The sequence below is a fragment of the Mytilus galloprovincialis genome, chromosome 4 (genome assembly GCF_965363235.1).
Source record: "Mytilus galloprovincialis chromosome 4, xbMytGall1.hap1.1, whole genome shotgun sequence".
Lineage (NCBI taxonomy): Eukaryota > Metazoa > Mollusca > Bivalvia > Mytilida > Mytilidae > Mytilus > Mytilus galloprovincialis.
Window position 1 is genome coordinate 40,081,503 of NC_134841.1, and position 21,247 is coordinate 40,102,749.

The 21,247-nt window shown below is 33.7% G+C and overlaps 1 long non-coding RNA gene across 1 annotated transcript; it reads left to right on the forward strand.

The window, feature by feature from the left end:
* The first annotated feature begins 3,272 nt into the window (after window positions 1-3,272).
* Window positions 3,273-8,683, forward strand: LOC143072126 (uncharacterized). The gene is made up of 9 exons (XR_012977055.1): window positions 3,273-3,616; window positions 4,130-4,380; window positions 4,751-4,819; window positions 5,171-5,376; window positions 5,751-5,819; window positions 6,171-6,816; window positions 7,168-7,373; window positions 7,748-7,816; window positions 8,168-8,683. It is a non-coding gene; the product is annotated as an uncharacterized LOC143072126 (long non-coding RNA).
* Window positions 8,684-21,247: the final 12,564 nt, after the last annotated feature.

Genomic DNA, 21,247 nt, shown 5'->3' on the forward strand with positions numbered 1-21,247 from the left:
TGCCTTTTTGTCCAAGTTTCCTCTAGGTGCCGTCAAAGGATCCAAGGGAAAGGTATGTTAAGATAAGATTGTGTGTTTGTATGTATTTTTGTCCAAATTTCTTCTAGGTGGCGTCAAAGGATCCAACAGAAAGGTATGTTAAGATAAGATTTTGTGTTTGTATGTATTTTTGTCCAAGTTTTTTCTAGGTGCTGTCAAGGATCCAACGGAAAGGTATGTTAAGATAAGATTGTGTGTTTGTATGTATTTTTGTTCAAGTTTCTTCTAGGTGCCGTCAAAGGATCCGAGGGAAAGGTATGTTAAGATGAGATTGTGTGTTTGTATGCCTTTTTGTCCAAGTTTCCTCTAGGTGCTGTCAAGGATCCAACGGAAAGGTATGTTAAGATGAGATTGTGTGTTTGTATGCCTTTTTGTCCAAGTTTCCTCTAGGTGCCGTCAAAGTATCCAAGGGAAAGGTATGTTAAGATAAGATTGTGTGTTTGTATGCATTTTTGTCCAAGTTTCTTCTAGGTGCCGTCAAAGGATCCGAGGGAAAGGTATGTTAAGATAAGATTGTGTGTTTGTATGTATTTTTGTCCAAGTTTCTTCTAGGTGCCGTCAAAGGATCAAAGGGAAAGGTATGTTAAGATGAGATTGTGTGTTTGTATGCCTTTTTGTCCAAGTTTCTTCTAGGTGGCGTCAAAGGATCCGAGGGAAAGGTATGTTAAGATAAGATTGTGTGTTTGTATGCAATTTTTGTCCAAGTTTCCTCTAGGTTCCGTCAAAGTATCCAAGGGAAAGGTATGTTAAGATAAGATTGTGTGTTTGTATGTATTTTTGTCCAAGTTTCCTCTAGGTGCCGTCAAAGGATCCAAGGGAAAGGTATGTTAAGATAAGATTGTGTGTTTGTATGTATTTTTGTCCAAATTTCTTCTAGGTGGCGTCAAAGGATCCAACAGAAAGGTATGTTAAGATAAGATTTTGTGTTTGTATGTATTTTTGTCCAAGTTTTTTCTAGGTGCTGTCAAGGATCCAACGGAAAGGTATGTTAAGATAAGATTGTGTGTTTGTATGTATTTTTGTTCAAGTTTCTTCTAGGTGCCGTCAAAGGATCCGAGGGAAAGGTATGTTAAGATGAGATTGTGTGTTTGTATGCCTTTTTGTCCAAGTTTCTTCTAGGTGCTGTCAAGGATCCAACGGAAAGGTATGTTAAGATGAGATTGTGTGTTTGTATGCCTTTTTGTCCAAGTTTCCTCTAGGTGCCGTCAAAGTATCCAAGGGAAAGGTATGTTAAGATAAGATTGTGTGTTTGTATGCATTTTTGTCCAAGTTTCTTCTAGGTGCCGTCAAAGGATCCGAGGGAAAGGTATGTTAAGATAAGATTGTGTGTTTGTATGTATTTTTGTCCAAGTTTCTTCTAGGTGCCGTCAAAGGATCAAAGGGAAAGGTATGTTAAGATGAGATTGTGTGTTTGTATGCCTTTTTGTCCAAGTTTCTTCTAGGTGGCGTCAAAGGATCCGAGGGAAAGGTATGTTAAGATAAGATTGTGTGTTTGTATGCAATTTTTGTCCAAGTTTCCTCTAGGTTCCGTCAAAGTATCCAAGGGAAAGGTATGTTAAGATAAGATTGTGTGTTTGTATGTATTTTTGTCCAAGTTTCCTCTAGGTGCCGTCAAAGGATCCAAGGGAAAGGTATGTTAAGATAAGATTGTGTGTTTGTATGTATTTTTGTTCAAGTTTCTTCTAGGTGCCGTCAAAGGATCCGAGGGAAAGGTATGTTAAGATAAGATTGTGTGTTTGTATGTATTTTTGTTCAAGTTTCTTCTAGGTGCCGTCAAAGGATCCGAGGGAAAGGTATGTCAAGATAAGATTGTGTGTATGTATGCCTTTTTGTCCAAGTTTCCTCTAGGTGCCGTCAAAGTATCCAAGGGAAAGGTATGTTAAGATAAGATTGTGTGTTTGTATGCATTTTTGTCCAAGTTTCTTCTAGGTGCCGTCAAAGGATCCGAGGGAAAGGTATGTTAAGATAAGATTGTGTGTTTGTATGCCTTTTTGTCCAAGTTTCTTCTAGGTGCCGTCAAAGTATCCAAGGGAAAGGTATGTTAAGATAAGATTGTGTGTTTGTATGTATTTTTGTTCAAGTTTCTTCTAGGTGCCGTCAAAGGATCCGAGGGAAAGGTATGTTAAGATAAGATTGTGTGTATGTATGCCTTTTTGTCCAAGTTTCCTCTAGGTGCCGTCAAAGTATCCAAGGGAAAGGTATGTTAAGATAAGATTGTGTGTTTGTATGCATTTTTGTCCAAGTTTCTTCTAGGTGCCGTCAAAGGATCCGAGGGAAAGGTATGTTAAGATAAGATTGTGTGTTTGTATGTATTTTTGTCCAAGTTTCTTCTAGGTGCCGTCAAAGGATCCAAGGGAAAGGTATGTTAAGATAAGATTGTGTGTTTGTATGTATTTTTGTCCAAGTTTCCTCTAGGTGCTGTCAGGATCCAACGGAAAGGTATGTTAAGATGAGATTGTGTGTTTGTATGCCTTTTTGTCCAAGTTTCCTCTAGGTGCCGTCAAAGTATCCAAGGGAAAGGTATGTTAAGATAAGATTGTGTGTTTGTATGCATTTTTGTCCAAGTTTCTTCTAGGTGCCGTCAAAGGATCGGAGGGAAAGGTATGTTAAGATAAGATTGTGTGTTTGCATGTATTTTTGTCCAAGTTTCTTCTAGGTGCCGTCAAAGGATCAAAGGGAAAGGTATGTTAAGATGAGATTGTGTGTTTGTATGCCTTTTTGTCCAAGTTTCTTCTAGGTACAGTCAAAGGATCCAACGGAAAGGTATGTTAAGATAAGATTGTGTGTTTGTATGCCTTTTTGTCCAAGTTTCCTCTAGGTGCTGTTAAGGATCCAACGGAAAGGTATGTTAAGATAAGATTGTGTGTTTGTATGTATTTTTCTTCAAGTTTCTTCTAGGTGCCGTCAAAGGATCCGAGGGAAAGGTATGTTAAGATAAGATTGTGTGTTTGTATGTATTTTTGTCCAAGTTTCTTCTAGGTGCTGTCAAAGGATCCAAGGGAAAGGTATGTTAAGATGAGATTGTGTGTTTGTATGCCTTTTTGTCCAAGTTTCTTCTAGGTGCCGTCAAAGGATCCAACGGAAAGGTATGTTAAGATAAGATTGTGTGTTTGTATGTATTTTTGTCCAAGTTTCCTCTAGGTGCCGTCAAAGGATCCAACGGAAAGGTATGTTAAGATAAGATTGTGTGTTTGTATGCATTTTTGTCCAAATTTCCTCTAGGTGCCGTCAAAGGATCCAACGGATAGGTATGTTAAGATAAGATTGTGTGTTTGTATGCCTTTTTCTCTAAATTTCCTCTAGGTGACGTCAAAGGATCAGACAGCAGGTATGTTAAGATAAGATTGTGTGTTTGTATGCCTTTTTCTCCAAATTTCCTTTAGGTGGCGTCAAAGGATCAGACAACAGGTATGTTAAGATAAGATTGTGTGTGTGTTTGTATGCCTTTTTGTCCAAGTTTCTTCTAGGTGGTGTCAAAGGATCCAACGGACAGGCATGTTAAGATGGATGAGCACAGTTGAAAGTTCAGTCCTACACCTGGAGAAAGATGGTTTCATTTTAGTTACCAGATAATGATGTAAGTATTTTGTCATAACAATTGTATTTAAACTGTTTTAAAAAAAAATTTAGGTAATAAAAATCAGTTTTTCAAGTCTACTTGAAATTTTATTACAAAATTGTCATTAATTTCTTGTTCAAATTTATTCTCTAATGAAATATAATTCTAAAAGAATTATTGTATTTGTAAATAGACTGATCCCCCCAATTTAGGATTTGAAATAAAACAGGCATCACATTATTTTCTAATTTAATTATTACAACAAATAGACTTAATATTGACAATTTGGATATTTATTTACATATTTATTTACATTTTAATTGGGAAAATATGACTTTGTTTAGATTGTTTGTTCAAAATGTATTCATCAGATTGTTTTGGTTAGCCACCACATTCTGATAATTATCTGCATACATTAATTTCAGAATTAATGATGTGATCATAATATTTCAGAATTAATGATGTGATCATAATAAACAGTCTTCATAATACTGATTAAAAGATAAAATGAAAATGGTTAATGAATTACAGGCAAAAAGAGCAAAGACACAGAAAATTGCGCCATTGACACAGATCTGGATAAGAAGCTTAAAGGAATGTCCAAGTTTCAGTCGAGATGGCAGATGAGTAGCAACTCCATGGAAGATGTTTACTTAGATCTTCAACCAAGTCTGGGGCTTTGCCATGTAAGCAATCAAGCAGCAAGGATAGCAGCTGGAATGAAGATTAATTATTACATTGATCTTCAAACAAGTCTGAGGCTTTGTCATGAAAGAAATAATGCAAGTATATTCAAGCCAATTAATTCTGTACATTATCAGGGAAAATGTGATAAAATCTATAAGGATTACATATAAGGCAACACACATTTTTGTTATTTTGCACATTTAAAACAAACAAAAATAGATGTTTATTAGTTTGATAAATGTTTTTCCGGTAGACGAATAAAATTTTATATCATTAAAAGCAAATCCTGATAGAACTTTTCACTTCAAGGGAGACTAGTACAATAAACAGCAAGAATGTTTCTTTCAGTGGGAGATAACTCACTATTACGCAATCAGAATACAGAATAGATTAATAAAAATTTAGGCTGGCAATTTAACAAATTTGTAAAATATATAATTTGTGTCAATTTTAATTCCTTTTTAGGTTATAAAACAGTGCCAATGTTTTCATGAAGGGGAGTAAGACTTGTGGTATAAGATATCTTAAATACAAGTACGTATATAATTCCTCTATTTAAACAAATTTTATCATCATAAAACAAGTTTACAGGATAAAAACGTGCACTGGGCTTAAAGTTGAAAGAGGTCAAATGGTTTTTGGTTGTTGACTAAAGGTTCTAAAATTTTAAATTGATCACACTGAATTCATTGTAAAGATTTGTATGCAGGCTTTGGCTAAACCACAAAATGAAGTACCAACAAAATTACAATTGTTCACCAAATAAGACGCTGAAAATGGCTCCGTTGATGTAGGTCAGGATATGAAGCTTGAAGGAATATATGTCTATTTCATTTATATTAACCAACAGAAGTCTTATAAATATAATTTAATTGATAATTTTAGTTTTTGCTCAAGAAGCCGGCCAGTCCAAGTTTCAGTCCAGATGGCAGATGAGTAGCAACTCCATGGAAGATGTTTACTTAAATCTTCAACCAAGTCGGAAGCTTTGCCATGTAAGCAATCAAGCAGCAAGGATAGCAGCTGGAATGAAGATTAATAAATACATTGATCTTCAAACAAGTCTGAGGCTTTGTCATGAAAGAAATAATGCAAGTATATTTAAGCCAATTAATTCTGTACATTATCAGGAAAAATGTGATAAAGTCTATAAGGATTATCTGTAAGGCAACACATATTTTTGTTATTTTGCACGTTTACAACACACAAAAATAGTTATTTATCAGTTCGATAAATGTTTTTCTGGTACACGAATAAAATTTTATACCATGAAAAGTAAATCCTAATAGAATTTTTACTTCAAGGGAGACTAGTACAATAAACAGCAAGAATGTTTCTTTCAGGGGGAGATAACTCACCTCACTATTACACAATCAGAATACAGAATAGATTAATAAAAATTTAGGCTGGCAATTTAACAAATTTGTAAAATAAATAATTTGTGTCAATTTTAATTCCTTTTTAGGTTATAAAACAGTGCCAATGTTTTCATGAAGGGGAGTAAGACTTGTGGTATAAGATATCTTAAATACAAGTACGTATATAATTCCTCTATTTAAACAAATTTTATCATCATAAAACAAGTTTACAGGATAAAAACGTGCACTAGGCTTAAAGTTGAAAGAGGTCATATGGTTTTTTGTTGTTGACTAAAGGTTCTAAAATTTTAAATTGATCACACTGATGTTATTGTAAAGACTTGTATGCAGGCTTTAACTAAACCATGGAATGAAGTACCAACAAAATTACAATTGTTCACCAAATAAGACGCTGAAAATGGCTCCGTTGATGTAGGTCAGGATATGAAGCTTGAAGGAATATATGTCTATTTCATTTATATTAACCAACAGAAGTCTTATAAATATAATTTAATTGATAATTTTAGTTTTTGTTCAAGAAGCCGGCCAGTCCATTAGTTTCAGTCCAGATGGCAGATGAGTAGCAACTCCATGGAAGATGTTTACTTAAATCTTCAACCAAATCTGAGGCTTTGCCATGTAAGCAATCAAGCAGCAAGGATAGCAGCTGGAATGAAGATTAATAATTACATTGATCTTCAAACAAGTCTGAGGCTTTGTCATGAAAGAAATGATGCAAGTATATTTAAGCCAATTAATTCTGTACATTATCAGGAAAAATGTGATAAAGTCTATAAGGAATATCTGTAAGGCAACACACAATTTTGTTATTTTGCACATTTACAACACACAAAAATAGATATTTATCAGTTTGATAAATGTTTTTCTGGTACAGGAATAAAATTTTATACCATGAAAAGTAAATCCAAATAGAATTTTTACTTCAAGGGAGACTAGTACAATAAACAGCAAAAATGTTTCTTTCAGTGGGAGATAACTCACTATTACGCAATCAGAATACAGAATAGATTAATAAAAATTAAGGCTGGCAATTTAACAAATTTGTAAAATATATAATTTGTGTCAATTTTAATTCCTTTTTAGGTTATAAAACAGTGCCAATGTTTTCATGAAGGGGAGTAAGACTTGTGGTATAAGATATCTTAAATACAAGTAAGTATATAATTCCTCTATTTAAACAAATTTTATCATCATAAAACAAGTTTACAGGATAAAAACGTGCACTAGGCTTAAAGTTGAAAGAGGTCAAATGGTTTTTGGTTGTTGACTAAAGGTTCTAAAATTTTAAATTGATCACACTGAATTCATTGTAAAGATTTGTATGCAGGCTTTGGCTAAACCACAAAATGAAGTACGAACAAAATTACAATTGTTCACCAAATAAGACGCTGAAAATGGCTCCGTTGATGTAGGTCAAGATATGAAGCTTGAAGGAATATATGTCTATTTCATTTATATTAACCAACAGAAGTCTTATAAATATAATTTAATTGATAATTTTAGTTTTTGCTCAAGAAGCCGGCCAGTCCAAGTTTCAGTCCAGATGGCAGATTAGTAGCAACTCCATGGAAGATGTTTACTTAAATCTTCAACCAAGTCTGAGGCTTTGCCATGTAAGCAATCAAGCAGCAAGGATAGCAGCTGGAATGAAGATTAATAAATACATTGATCTTCAAACAAGTCTGAGGCTTTGTCATGAAAGAAATAATGCAAGTATATTTAAGCCAATTAATTCTGTACATTATCAGGAAAAATGTGATAAAGTCTATAAGGATTATCTGTAAGGCAACACATATTTTTGTTATTTTGCACTTTTACAACACACAAAAATAGATATTTATCAGTTTGATAAATGTTTTTCTGGTACACGAATAAAATTTTATACCATGAAAAGTAAATCCTAATAGAATTTTTACTTCAAGGGAGACTAGTACAATAAACAGCAAGAATGTTTCTTTCATGTGGAGATAACTCACCTCACTATTACACAATCAGAATACAGAATAGATTAATAAAAATTTAGGCTGGTAATTTAACAAATTTGTAAAATATATAATTTGTGTCAATTTTAATTCCTTTTTAGGTTATAAAACAGTGCCAATGTTTTCATGAAGGGGAGTAAGACTTGTGGTATAAGATATCTTAAATACAAGTACGTATATAATTCCTCTATTTAAACAAATTTTATCATCATAAAACAAGTTTACAGGATAAAAACGTGCACTAGGCTTAAAGTTGAAAGAGGTCATATGGTTTTTTGTTGTTGACTAAAGGTTCTAAAATTTTAAATTGATCACACTGATGTCATTGTAAAGACTTGTATGCAGGCTTTAACTAAACCACGGAATGAAGTACCAACAAAATTACAATTGTTCACCAAATAAGACGCTGAAAATGGCCCCGTTGATGTAGGTCAGGATATGAAGCTTGAAGGAATATATGTCTATTTCATTTATATTAACCAACAGAAGTCTTATAAATATAATTTAATTGATAATTTTAGTTTTTGTTCAAGAAGCCGGCCAGTCCAAGTTTCAGTCCAGATGGCAGATGAGTAGCAACTCCATGGAAGATGTTTACTTAAATCTTCAACCAAGTCTGAGGCTTTGCCATGTAAACAATCAAGCAGCAAGGATAGCAGCTGGAATGAAGATTAATAATTACATTGATCTTCAAACAAGTCTGAGGCTTTGTCATGAAAGAAATGATGCAAGTATATTTAAGCCAATTAATTCTGTACATTATCAGGAAAAATGTGATAAAGTCTATAAGGAATATCTGTAAGGCAACACACAATTTTGTTATTTTGCACATTTACAACACACAAAAATAGATATTTATCAGTTTGATAAATGTTTTTCTGGTACAGGAATAAAATTTTATACCATGAAAAGTAAATCCAAATAGAATTTTTACTTCAAGGGAGACTAGTACAATAAACAGCAAGAATGTTTCTTTCATCGGGAGATAACTCATTATTACGCAGTCAGAATACAGAATAGATTAATAAAAATTTAGGCTGGCAATTTAACAAATTTGTCAAATATATAATTTGTGTCAATTTTAATTCCATTTTAGGTTATAAAACAGTGCCAATGTTTTCATGAAGGGTAGTAAGACTTGTGGTATAAGATATCTTAAATACAAGTAAGTATATAATTCCTCTATTTAAACAAATTTTATCATACTGTCAATAAAAAGAAACAGTCAGCTAATACTGGGCTTGAAAACTTTTGGTCAGTAGCTTTAATGTTTAATTTATTAGTACCAGTAATTGCAAATCATTTTTGCTATGTAAACTCCAACTAGATAGAGATCTTTGTCTGGTTTTATTGGTATTTTCATAGGCGGATCCAAAGGGAATCACTGAAGCTTGACTGGAACGCCCCCCCTTTAGGTCAGTCAGCGGGACCCCCTTCCCCCTTTATGAAAAGTTCTGGATCCGCCACTGGTTTTGTAGATAAGTTAGTGTACAGGTCAGATATTTAACTTCAAAATGTCATTCACGCAAAATCTCCCCCTAAGGTGTCAAGGCTGACAGGGATTCTCACTCTTTGAGGTTTCAGATGTTGGAAAGTATTTCATATTTGTTGGTGTTGTTGGGATGTTGTCACATTGTGTTCTTTGCATCTTCTTTTACCTTAAGGAAGCTTGCTTGTCATTTTTTGGAATTTTGGTCAGATTTTCAGAATCCTCTAGTTTTATCCATTTGAATGCATTAACAAATTAAGCCTGGTGACCCCCATTTTTCTTTTTATAATTCATTTACATGTATGATAAGCTGTCTGTTAAAATCTTATAAAATTTTAATTACTTTTAAATAGTTTTTGAGGACTTGTAAATGATAAAAAGTCAAGAGAGAACATTTTCCCGCCAAAATTTCAATGGCTAATATCTCGAAAACAAGCAAGATGACCTATATATTTTTTTGCTCTTTTGATTCCTTTATTAATCCCCTATCAATATATATGCTAGTGTTTTGAAAAGTTAATTATTTTGAAACTGAGAAGCCAACTCCCTTAAAATGTTGTATATCTATTTTTATATATAATGTACATATAAATTAGTATACCAACAGTGATTCATTTTTTACTATTTTCAATTACTAAGCATTTTATTTTTCAGTTTAGCATTCCATCTTGTACTAACAGATTGATGTTGGAAATGGCTATTAGAGTTGACTTTAAAAAGTAAGAAAGAACTATTTTATAGATTTATAAAATTTTCTATTTAAGATCATGTAAATTCCCATGTGATTTGTATAATCTTTTTACAATTTAATAATTTCTGGAATGACCTGTCAAGTTTTAGGAAGGGAAAAATTATTATTATGAAAAAGTCTCTGCTTTAATTGTTATTCCCAGTTTGCTATTTTTTGCCTATTTCAGTTTCTTAAAATACAGAAAATTGAAAAGTGTATTTCTTTTTCAGATAACTATTACTGTGGCTGAAGGATATAATTGTGTGATTAATTCTCCATACTCCTTAGAGATGTTGTGAAGGTTCTTAACATGTTGACAGCTGAGGACTCTCTCTTCACAAGACATCAGATTTAACATCCCCATTCTGACACTGGACATGGCTTCCAATTTGTACTACCAAACAGATGCCTTACTTTTGCAAGGATTTTACTGCCAGTCTGAAGAAGACCAAGAGTGACCATGCATATTTCCCTTAAGGGTCTTTCTAACTCTACTGAACAGTTTCCAATATGAACGGTTCATATAAATCTTGCATAAACAAGAGAAAGAATGTAGTTGATAAATTCTAAAATAATAAATGTAAAGATTCTCCATTTTCAACAACAGTGGAAGTTTTAATTAAGGTTAATGTATTGTGTTTTGAATTTTCACTCAACTTTCTTTTTCTCTCTACCATTAAATGCAATCGATTTTTATTATTGTGGCTCAACAGATAAAATGTTTCTTAAGTTAATATTTACATTGGTTAAGAATGGAGAATCTAAAAATAACAAAAATATTGTAAATAATTTAAGTATGGCAATGGTTTTATATGGAAATCAAAAATATTATTGTCAAAATTGGTTTAATGATACCATATAAGAGATTACATGTAGCAATATGTAAGTTATCCTTATTTACTACCAGTCAGACATTTCTTGACTAAATATCAAGCCTATTGCTACATGTACTCGACTCTATTGTAATTGATCATAAGTTTAACATTTTCAAGGGGAGGTAATGCACCTGTTTAATGCCTCATACTAGAAGATTCTTTAGTGCACAGTTTACCAATATAACTAAGACATTCTCTTCTGTGATTTGAGCAGTACCAGAGTACTGGAACTGTTTTACAAAGCAACGGCCATTAAACTTTTCATGCATTGAGTTATGCTAAGCATCTTTGGCCGAATTTTTGACAAATCAAAAAAACAGGAGAATATTGATGAAACACCTTACTTTCAGGGAATGTAAAATAATATAGTTTCTGTAAAACAATAATTTGTGTACTATATGTACTTAAAGCTAGGTTCACACTGCTGATCAGATCAACTCGATCAAGCCCGATCAAGACAAATTACGTGATCGAGAGACTGGTCTGACTCCATCGACAAGAATGTTCGGGATAGTCTACCCTACTCGTCATTGATCTGACCATCTACCCGAGAGTTTTTGACATGTCAAAAACACTCAAGTAAGGACTGAGAAGCAAGTCCCTCGAGAAGAGATCCAGAATTCGTCGAGTAGTGGTCGAATTGAAAGGATCGTGTAGAGATAGAGATTGGTCGGAATACAACAAGATTTCTGATCAGTACTCGATTAGTCAAGCAAAGGTCGAAAAGGTCGAGTACTGATCGGAAATTTTGTTGTATTCCGACCAATCTCGATCTCTACACAATCCTTTCCCAATCAATTCGACCACTACTCGACGAATTCTCGATCTCTTCTCGAGTGACTTGCTTCTCGGTCCTTACTCGATTGTTTTTGACATGTCAAAAACTCTCGGGTAGATGGTCAGATCGATGATGAGTAGGGTAGACTATCCCAAACATCCTTGTCGATGGAGTCAGACCAGTCTCCTGATCACGTAATTTGTCTTGATCGGGCTTGATTGAGTTGATCTGGTAGGCAGTGTGAACCTAGCTAAATGTAATGTAAAATTTTGTATATTATTGAATTACAAACCACCTTAACTTATTATTGTCCATATTTTGAGTTAGAGCCGATAGACTTTTCTATAATTTTGATATAATTTGTCCCATAAGTAGTGCACTACACCTTAAAAAATATCAAAACAAGTGTTATTTTTTTTTTATTTGTGTTTATTGTCTAAAAGAAATGCACTTTGAAATAACTGTTGGGCCTAAGAGAAGAGTTCAGTAAATGTAGATTCTACAATTTCCCTGATTAAGAGCTATGTACATAAAAGTTGAATTGGTTGAATTCCATTTTAAAGAGTTCACTTAGTCTGTAAAATATTCACTTTTATATGTAAATATGTGTTAGTCTAAATTGACCCCAACTTATTTTTAGTCTTTCATGCCCTAGGACCATGTTATAACTGTGTGGTGTGCTATTTGTAACTTTTCATTCCAGTTAAAGCGCATTAAATATTTAAGAAAGAATTATTTAGGCAAAATTGCTTCACAAATTTTAATTCGGTTGAAGAAAATCACAATTTTTTTATAAGCAACCCACCCCCCATCCCCAATTTTCATAAGTAATTTAGTTGCTGTTTTCCAGATTCCCTACAACATTATATATTTCACTTTCTATTCTTTGACTAATATTATATCATAACACATTATTGTCATATTCTCTGACTCTCCTCCCTTTCTTGAAGACAAAACTGAACAGAGTATTTGATTGCTATTTTGTTGACCATCAGAACTTCTCTTTTTATTATCCTTGCAAAAATACGATGCTTTTCAATTAAAGATGACGTAAATTTGCACTTTTATTGACGATTATCCAGTGACTGGAATTCACATGAACTAATTTTAGCAAATGCAAACACTGATTTATGATTTTTTAAAGGCAGTGCTTTCAGGCCTGACTTTTAAGTCATGAGGTACATCTTTTCATACGCAACGTCAATCAAATCTATGTAGGGGGTCTTTTGGCCAGGAATAGATCCGGAAATGTTCAATTTTCTCCTCATCTTTTTATAATGTGATATGATTTTTGTTTCTTTCATTTACATTGGGGCTTAAAGTAACAATCAGTGTGTATTGTTCGTTTTAAAAAACTGTTTATTAATGTGTATTTTGCATTATAAGCAGTCAACCTGACTACAAACTATCAGGATCATTATTTATATTCCGTGTGTAAAGAGGTCGCGTCAATTTCGAGTGTTATCTGACATCTAAAGATATTTTAATTAGTTCAGACGTTGATATAACAATAAAAGGTCGACTGCACATGATTAATGTTGCATATTCAATTATTCAAAGCGGAATTCCGTTTATGAACGAGAAACCGTAGGCCTGTGGGCGTTATCAATTTTGGAATTAGTTATGTATGTTGTCTACGTATTATCCTGGTTCCCGATACTACGTTCCGGGCATTACCTATTTGATGTGTACCATTACGATCAGCGAACCAGTCAATCTACGTGTGTGTGTGTACATGATTTCCCAATCGGCAATCCTCGGGTGACTCCGATTCTCTCTATATATCGGTACGGAATCGGCCGAGTTGTGACGATTGCATGAATTCCCGCCAAAATAACCGGATTACAGCTATGGAAAAAATAGTTCATAAAAGTTGCGTATAATGATATGCAATTTAATTATTAATCGTAATTTTTTTTTTATCTTTTTTGATAAGTATAATAAAATGGATTCCACAAAATACAAAATAGCATTATTTTACGAGGATTTCTCATAATTTTTCACTTCCGGGCGCAGTAATACGTATGTTTTGAACAAGCTCGCAGAATTTGACAGTCAAAGTGAATTGAGAAGAAAACAGTTAGATATCAGGTAAAACAATTTAATTGTACAGAACAAACAGATGCACTTCTCACAAATAGTACAGGCTTAATCATTTATAACTCTAGTCTAGTGTTTGAACGACGGCGGTGACCTACAACAATTGGTCAGTGACTGCTTGTACGGGTCATACTGGGTCAAGTCTAAATATGTAAACATATCCACGTGATATTAGGTAGAAAATATCTACCTATTTATCCTCCTTTATAAATCGTTTAACCATATATATTCTCTTTCAAATACACATAAACACGAGTTGTATGAACGTTTCTTTTCTCTTGATGTAGACCTAGTGTTTTCTTGGCCTTAAACATTTGTTGATGTTTAGATTTTTGAACGACTGAATTATATACATGTATACTGAAGACTAGGGCTGTACATAATAGTGCTAACTAGAAAAGAGGACTTCTACCTCTGCCATTTTGCTGCTACCATCATATGCATCAATTAACTGATGCATTTGCCACTTTTGGATGAGCATGTAGTGACTAGTGTGTTCAAGTTCTTGTTAAGTTGTTTTGTATTAACCGCAAAAAAGAAGTAGAAGGTATACTATATTATCAGTGCACAAGATTCAATTAAGTATTTGTTATCCATTAAGTCATGAAATTTAACCTAAATAGATACATTTCAAGATGACTGTGATAGCATCAATTATGACATTGCTACATGTAGCTTCCCAATGAGAGTTAATTAAGGAAAAGCGTACTATTGTAGTATAAATTAGTAGCAAGTAATAACTCTGTGTCTTACTAACTATAGTATACACATAAAATATGTTAGGACCCGGTATATATAAAGGTGACAGTTGACCATTTGTATCGCTAGTTAATGATCTATCTTGAAACACATTCCTTCGAGTTATACTTGGAAACAATTTTATTGATCAGTCTTGGAATAAGTTTCTTGGAGATATACATGTACTTGGGAATAATATAATGATCTATCTTGGAATAAGTTTCTTGGAGATATACATGTACTTGGGAATAATATAATGATCTATCTTGGAATAAGTTACTTGGAGATATACATGTACTCGGAAATAATATTTTGATTTATCTAGGAAAAAGTTTCTTGGAGACATACATGTACATGGAAATAGTTTATGCATCCAATGTTACAGAATAGTCTATTTATATTGTTAAGAAAAAGTTCTATGGTGTAAGAGTGTGTACCATGTCGAGGTTTAGAAAATCATTTATATATGGTGATTATCATCAAGGTTCAGATATATTTTCTGATATAAGTATAGGAAGACAATGTGTTCCAAACTGTATATCCTTTATTCTTTTTACTACAATTAATCCTGTGAGTAACTGGACAACTGAAGACCTAAATTGTACTTTACATGAGGGTGATGCTATGTACAAACACATTTGTCAGACATTAAATATTTCGCCAAGGTTCTTAACTGTGTCAGAATTACCTACTTTGTTACAAGTTGGAGGTAGTATATTTAAATTAAACAATGGCATTGACCAATTAATATATAGCGGAAATTTAAAGTCTCAATTGTATTATGTAGACACAAGTATAATGTGCTTGGAGTTTGCCATAAATTTAATTTTCCATTCAGCAGTGCATAATCAGGCATGTATAGTGATATTTTGTGACTGTGCTATAGCTATTATAAAAGATGGTAATAGGTATGCTGTGTATGATCCACATAGCCGTAATGAGTTTGGGTTTTGTTCTGGTGACGGAAAATGTTTGGTTTCTTTTCATGATAATTTGCAGTCTTTGTGTTCTTTTTTAAGAAATCTTTGTGGTACCCTCACTACAAGTGAGTTGCAAGAAATACAGTATGATATGGTGTGCATTAAGCTAACTAAAGCTAAACCATCAACAAAGAAAAACCACTCTTATAAAATTAAACTCCCCCCTAAAAAAAAACCATTAGACAAGAACAATATGAATTTTCCCATAGTTCAATTAAACCGTGTACACACAGATTTGAAAAATAGAGAAAAAGGGAATGGATCATCCGTTAAAAGAACACTGTCAAGTAGTACCATACATACCTATACAGACATTAATACAAAACGGAGAAAGATTAGCACAGATACTGGGTTATTACACATATTACATGAAAGTGAAGCAGAAAATAAAATGTTTTCAAATGTAAGCACATGTACTCCTAAGAATATAGAAAATAAAAATATAGCTTCTGATGAAGGTGTGATAATGAGTAAAAGGTCCTGCAGTTTAAAAGATGATACACCATCAGATATGACTTCAAAGCAAAGAGTTAAAAATAAGGGAAGTAATGCAGCTACAGGGAATAATAACCCTGAGATAGAGTTAATACAAGTGTCAGAACCATTTATTATATCTAATGCAGAGATAAGTGTTGCTGATAATACATGTACAAATATAGAGAACCAAAATGCAAATCTGTCCTCATACAATGTAGGCAGGCAAACTTGTACTATAGTCAATGATCTTGAAAAGTTGCAAGAGTGTTTCCAACTGTCTGTAAACAAGGGTCCTTCTTATGTTTGTACATCATGTAATCAGACCTGGTTTACAGAGAGTGTTTCTTTAGCAACATCTCTTAAATGTGATAAAAGCCTGTTAAGAAGATGTACCTCAGGGTTGGTATCTGTGGACAATAAAGAATGGGTTTGCAGAACATGTAAAAAATATTTGGATACTGGGAAGGTACCTGAGTGTTCAGTTGGCAATGGTATGAAATTTCCAGATATTCCTACAGAATTGCAAGGTTTAACTGATTTAGAAGAACGGTTAATATCTCCAAGGATACCTTTTATGGTAATTCGACAGCAGCCAAGGGGAGGGCAGCTATCTCTAAAAGGGAATGTAGTAAATGTTCCTGCTGATATACAAAAAACAGTGAGGTCACTGCCTCGTATGCTAAATGATGATGAAACTATAAATATTAAGTTCAAGCGCAAAACGTCTTATCAACATTGTGTTGCTCATGAGATGGTTCGACCAAACAAAATAGTAAATGCAGTCAATTATTTAGTAAAAACAGCCCTTTTTAAAAGTGAAGGAATATCATTAAATGAGAACTGGTTAGACAGTAATAATATCATGCCACCTGTAAATGTAGGAAACAATAATGTAGTAGAACATCCCCCAAGGGACCCAAATTATAATGAAGATACAAATAATGATTCTGATAGTGATAACTGGACTGAAGAAACTGATCTTGACAGGAGAAATACAGGTAATATGGATACAGTTTTGCAGCCAGTTGATTTCAGGGAATTTGGTAAAACACTAAATTTAGCACCCGGTGAAGGTAATACACCTTTAGGAATCTACCAAGACATCAATAGTGAGTTTCTGTCATTTCCTACAATATATTGTGGACAATCGCGCATGCCAAACAATAAACGTGTTGTCCCATTACATTACAGTACTATCTCCAAATGGGAACTGAGACATTATGATAGAAGAGTAGCTTTGTCCATACCAAATATATTCTTCAAATTAAAAAAAATTCAGTTAAAGCTCTTGCAGGATAAAATTCAGTTAGCAATGAGAAAATGTAAATTGCAAGGGAAAAAAATTACTGTTCAGGATGTATTGGCCCCTGGTGCTGCAGACACTTTTGTTCGACATAAGGAAGGGTATCAAATTTTGAGAAATCTAAGGGGTTCTCCTGCTTATTGGGAAGCTGCTAAAAAAGATTTGTTTGCACTTATAAAACAGTTAGGGATACCAGCCTGGTTTTGCTCGCTTTCTGCTGCAGAAACACATTGGCTTAGTTTGTTACAATGTCTAGGTAGACTAGTTGACCATACAGAGTATTCAGAACTGCAAATAAACCTAATGCCCTGGCAAGAAAAGTGTAGGCTAATCAAGTCTGACCCTGTTACCTGTGCCCGTTATTTTGATTATAGAGTCCAAAAGTTCTTTAAAGATATTTTAATGGACGAATTAGTAAAACCACTAGGAGAGGTGACTGATTATTTTTATAGGGTTGAATTCCAGCAACGTGGGTCTCCACACATACACATGGTCCTATGGGTGAAGAATGCTCCTGATATATCAAATGATCAAGATGAAAGGATAGAGCAATTCATAGATGACCACATTACATGTTTAAAGCAGCCAGATCTCATAAATTTATTAGCTTATCAAACACATCGTCATGCTAGAACATGTAGAAAGAAGGGGAAGTCAATTTGCAGATTCAATTTTCCGCAACCTCCTATGTCTAAAACCAGAATATTGCAACCTATGTCTGCAGGAGAGCGTGAAGAGGCAAGTGATTGTGCAAATATATATGGTAAAATTACAAAGAAATTAGATGAATACAAATCTGGTAGTGACATCAGCTATGAAGATTTTCTAATTGAGCTCAAATTAAAAGAGTCTGAGTATATAAAGGCAATACGTTGGTCTATGACCAGACCAAGAGTGTTTCTAAAAAGAGAACTGTCAGAAATTAGGATTAACTCGTACAATCCTGTAATGTTAAAATGTTGGTCTGCTAATATAGATGTACAGTTTATACTAGATGCTTACTCATGTGCTGCATACATAGTATCATATGTATCAAAAGGTCAAAGAGGAATGTCAAATTTAATGTATAGGGCAGTGAAAGAGTGCAGAGAAAATAATCTTAGTATCCAACAAGAAATTCGCTGTGTCAGTAATAAATTCTTGACTCATGTTGAAATAGGAGCACAAGAAGCAGTGTATTTGGTATTACAAATGCCATTGCGTAAATCTTCTCGTAAGGTTATATTCATCAATACCAGTCCACCGCAAGAACGGTTGATTCTCCTAAAATCATATTCTGATTTAGAAGATATGTCTAAAAGTTCAACTGATGTAGAAAGTGACAATTGGATAAAGAGATATGAAAGACGACCAAAAGCTCTAGATAAGTGGTGTTTAGCTGATTTTGTCTCGTGGTTTGAAATATCTTATCAAAAGGAAAAATTGAAAAGACAAGTTGTGACTGAAATTGATTTGCCTGAAACCAATGATATAGAAAACGAAGATGACAATCCACATGATCCAAATGAACATGAGCTATCAGAAGCAATCCAATCAAGAACAGAATACAACATGGCTGATGGTGGAATATTGAGAAAAAGACAATTCCAAAAGGTTCTGCGATATGTCAGATACAATGAGAAAAATGATCCTACCAATCATTATCGAGAACTAATTATGTTGTTTCACCATTGGAGAAAGGAAGTAAATGATATACCAACATCTTTACAGGAAGTATATGCCCTATATAAACACCATGAAAATACGATCAAAGAAACAAGAAATGCATATGAAAGAAACAGGAAAGTCTTGGAAATAGTTGAAATGAATGCAGAAAACAGAGATGATAATGATGAATCTATAGATACGCAGTTCATGCCTGAATGTTTGCACACTGATGAACAAGACATGTATGAGGGTCAGACATTAACTGAACGCTATGGTTGCTTTGATCCGGGGAAACAGCTTACACATGATGTAGGTGCAGATATGGGTGTTACTAGAAAACAAATAGAAGATGATGACTATATGTTAAATAAGATACCAGAGTCCCAGTATAGACAGATTGTTAACACTTTGAATAATGAGCAGAAAGTGTTTTTTTATCATATATTGCACTGGTTCAAAATTAAAACTGACCCCTTGTATAATTTTCTGTCTGGTGGTGCAGGTGTGGGAAAGTCAGTTGTGACAAAAGCTATCTATCAAGCTTTAATTCGCTGTTTAAATGCATATCCAGGTGCAAATCCAGATGAAGTAAAGGTATTGCTATGTGCACCAACAGGAAAAGCTGCCCACAATATCAATGGCAATACTATTCATTCCACATTCTGCATACCTGCTAGTAAAGGATTTCAATACAAACCCCTAGACATGGAGCAATTAAATGTTTATCGCCTTAAATATAAGGAGTTGAAAGTGGTCTTGATAGATGAAATATCTATGGTTGGTTGTAAAATGTTTAATTTCATAAACTGTCGGTTACAAGAAATAATGGGAACTCAAAGTATATTTGGTGGTGTTAGCATTATAGCTATAGGCGACTTGTATCAGTTAAAACCAGTTATGGATAATTGGATATTTTCACCATTTTGTAATGAATATGGGTTTGCCAATTTATGGCAAGATAATTTTACTCTGTATGAACTCCAAACTGTTATGCGTCAACAGGAAGATGGTGAGTTTGCAAATCTGTTAAATCGCTTACGTGAGGGTTTACAGTCTGAATCAGATATCACAGTCTTACAAAGTAGGGTTATAGAATTTGAAAGTGACACAATACAGGAGTACCAACATCTATACACCACTAGAGCAGAGGTTGAACAATACAATAACAAAATATTTGAGTTGTCAACAACAAAGAATGCATATATAGAAAGCATTGACATAGTAACTGGTGATGTAGACATTACTTTGCACAAAACAATCCTTGAAAAAATACCACAAAATGATCCTTCTAAAACCATGGGTTTGCAAACTATACTAAAATTAGCTGAAAATCTGAATGCAGATATCTGCACAAATATAAGTATAGAAGATGGCTTGACCAATGGAGCTTCATGCTGTATCAAGTTCTTAGATTATCGTGTAGAAGGTTCAAAGCGTTGTAGCATAATATGGGTTCTATTTGACGATGTTAACATAGGAATGCAACAAAGACAAAAATACAGTTATCTTAGAAACACCAATGTTGAACCATCTTGGACACCTGTCTTTGAAATAACCCGTAAATTTAGAGTTGGCTACAACTCAGGCTACCAAATAATCAGACGTCAATTCCCATTACGCTTATCAGCTGCGAAAACAATACACAAATCCCAAGGAAGTACATTAAATAATGTAGTTGTCAACTTCAGTAATAGAAAGAATTGCCATATGCACTATGTTGGTCTAAGCCGAGTACGTAGTTTGTCAGGTCTGCATATTTTAAATCTATATGAAGAGAAAATATCAGTTTCCACAGATGTAATGATAGAAATGGACAGACTGAGGTCCACAGCTAACTTATCTCTGGTAATACCCACTCTGTCATATAGTGAAAATATGATTACCATAGTGTTCCACAATATTAGATCCTTGCATCTACATATACACGAATTAAAGAAGGAACATAACATATTACAAAGTGATGCAATTGGCATTGCTGAAACACGGCTCCACTTAGCAGACCAAGATGGGGATTATGAGCTCCCAAATTTTACAATTTATAGGAACGACTGTGAGGCAAGACCAGGAGCAAGACCATACCATGGATCTGTTGTTTATGGTAGAAATTGTGTCACATTCGAGAAAAAGATAACATACAGACAAATAGAAGTAACATCTGTTATAATATGCAAGAATAACTTCAGGCTAAGAGCATTGTTTATATATAGTCCACCTAAAATTGCAAGTGGCAATAACTTCAAACTTTTATTAGACAGTCTTGCCTGTACTATCCCCCTTGGAGAAAAAACTGTTATACTTGGTGATTTTAACATAGATTCACAAAAAGATGATGTATTGAAAAAAATATTTTCAAATTTGAATTATACTGAACTGCCTATTCACATAACAACAGACTATCAGAGCAGTCTTGATCGAATATTCACAAACATTGAAAATGATGATTTAGAGTATGGTGCATTAGAATCTTACTACTCTGATCACAAA